The sequence below is a fragment of the Echinops telfairi genome, unplaced genomic scaffold (assembly GCF_000313985.2).
Source record: "Echinops telfairi isolate 266 unplaced genomic scaffold, ASM31398v2 ScPeMD7_7420;HRSCAF=8458, whole genome shotgun sequence".
Classification (NCBI taxonomy): domain Eukaryota; kingdom Metazoa; phylum Chordata; class Mammalia; order Afrosoricida; family Tenrecidae; genus Echinops; species Echinops telfairi.
Genome location: NW_022111320.1, coordinates 16,551,417 through 16,554,080, shown reverse-complemented (window position 1 = coordinate 16,554,080; position 2,664 = coordinate 16,551,417). Strand labels below are relative to the sequence as shown.

Genomic DNA, 2,664 nt, shown 5'->3' with positions numbered 1-2,664 from the left:
TGTGGTGATGTTTTTGGGTTTTTTTAAAACCATTTTATTGGGGGCTCGTACAACGCTTATCACAATCCATCCATCCGTCCATTGTGTCGAGCACATTTGTACATTTGTTGCCATCATCATTCTCAAAACATTTTCTTTCTAGTTGAGCCTTTGGTATCAGCTCTCATTTTTCCCCTCCCTCTCCGCTCCCTCCTCCCTCATGAACCCTTGATAATTTATAAATTATTATTATTTTGTTGGTCTTTTCTTTCTTTGCCTGTCTTGTGATGACATTTTGACATTTTGTTTTCTTCATTTACTGATCAATCAAACATACACTGCCATTGAGCTCATTCTGATAGTGACCCTAAATAACAAATCAAAACTGCTGTAAACCTTTACAGAAGCACAAAGTCTCATTGTTCTCCCTTGGAGTGACTGGTGCTTTCGAACTGCTGACCCTATGGCTAGCCATCCAACACATAACCCACTGTGCCACTAGGGTTTCCTTTTCATTGACTGATAGTAGAATAGAAATCAAGCGTCATTTCAGAATCATCACACCCATTAAAATTGTTATAAATTAGGATGGCAAAAATGCATGGCTCTCTCCAGCCCCATTGAAGGTAGCTAATTGACCATGCATTCTTTATTCCTGATCCCGGAAGATACCCCAGAGTTATAGAAAGTCACTTCCAGCTGACTGAAATCCTGTTTATTCCTGGCTTGAAATGTTGTAGCTCCCAGAGCACTTGTATTTTCACATGGGGTTTTTCTGGACATTCAAAATCTAATCCATAGAATTAGTAGCCAGTGGTACAAATTCAAGTCCAGGGGCTCAAACTCTCTGCCATTGAGTAGATCCTGACTCAAAGCGGGCAGGGTAGAACTGCCCCTGTGGGTTTCTGAGGCTGTAACTTTTACAGGCGTAGAATGCCTCTTTTTCCCAGAGAGCTGCCAGTGGTTTTGAACTGATGACCTTGTGATTAGCAACCCAACTCATAAGGCCGAGAGTGGAAAAGGCATCCAGATGCGGGAGGCTTTGTGGTTTGTAGTTGAAGGTGACTCGGCACATTGAGAAAGCACACTTCCATCTGGGTAGCTCTTCGCTTACCCGGTGGCAGTAAACTCACCCCTAAGGCTGAGCTCTCTGGTCACTGCAGCTCTTGGATATTGTGCGGGGTGAAATGGCTTCAGAAACAGCACTCTCTCACTACCTGTCCTACCCCTGACCTGCGCGGCTATCACACACAGCGAGTTCTTCATATTTGAGCTCCTCTCTGTCGTAGTCAGTTCAGTTGCCTGATGTCAAAGTGAGCATACGATACCCTTGTGATGACCAGTCCCCTGCTCCCCCTCACATCGACCTCTGGCCAAACACATTAGCTTCCCGCGATTTCCTTGACAAATGATCACCCAGTGGCTTAAAACAGCTCACAGTTGTTACTGTAGGTTCATGAGGTCAGAAGCCCCAAGTCATAGGTTGCATTCTTTTTTTTTTTTTTTGTAAGGATGGACTTTATTTTTTTAAAAAAGGAAATAAAAATATTTTTGAGGACTACAGATTACAAAGTAAAAGCAATGACTATGTAGAAACCTAATGAATACATTTTATCTGGGCAGCAAAATAGTATCAAAACAATTCATTTAACGAATTCACCCTATTTACGTCACCAGCTATAATGTTCTTATGACATGTTATTCTTTCAAGATGAACTTTGATTTCATATGCCATATTCTCGGCTCATAAGAAGGGCACCTTAGAAAGGACTGATCTTCATTCTGTCTCTGGTGGCATTATTCCAGGTTAGTTTCTTTCTGATCAGCATGTTGTTAATTGAAACTCTGGACATAAATTGACTATTGGATTAGAGTATTTGAAGTATTTGTTGTAAAGAATGAAGTGCAATGATGATGAGATAGTCCACTTGGCTCTTGACGCATTTCATAATGACTCAGGCATCTTGGCCATTGACAAACTCTAGCTGCCATTTTTTAAATTGCCATGAGCCAAATATTCTGTATGGTTGACCCATCTATTTTAATGGCTGCTTTTTAATGTTCATCTTTTGTCCTTGCTGCTACCCACTTGTGTATGCAGTCATTAGAAAACAATGTGCCCACAATTTCCCGTTGTGTTCTTTCTGGAGGCTGCACGAAAGAATCGCGGGCCTCACCATGTCCAGCTCCCAGAGGCTACCTACAGGCCTCGGCTCTTGTCTCCTTTCTTGTCTTCAAAGCCCTCAGTGTACCATCTTCAGGGGCCTCTTTCTCTCTTTCTCATATTTCTGCTTCAATCCTCACATCTCAAACTTAGACTCTCCTGCCTCCTTTTAAAGGAACCTTTTGATTGGATTAGACACCCGAGGATCAGGGCCACTCTCCCCACCCCGGAGTCCTTGCCTTAGTTGTAAGTGGGTGCCCTGAGCAGAAGGGGAGTTCTTTTCTCACAATTAGGCCGTCTGAATTCGGGTGCTATTGTAACTCCCAGAGCACTTGTATTTTCACATGGGGTTTTCTGGACATTCAAAACTTGACCCATAGAATTAGTGGCCAGTGGGAGAAATTCAAGTCCAGGGGCTCAAACTCGGACAGGGCAGACCTGCCCCTGTGGATTTCTGAGACTGTAACTTCACTGGGAGGGAACATCTTTGCCTCTTTTTCGCTTCTACCATTAGATTCCTT

The 2,664-nt window shown here is 43.0% G+C and overlaps 1 protein-coding gene across 1 annotated transcript in view; it reads left to right on the top strand.

The window, feature by feature from the left end:
• The window catches only part of LRRC31 (leucine rich repeat containing 31), a 39,416-nt gene that overhangs the window by 14,216 nt on the left and 22,536 nt on the right, over positions 1–2,664 (top strand). The gene's annotated exons all lie outside the window — the stretch shown is intronic.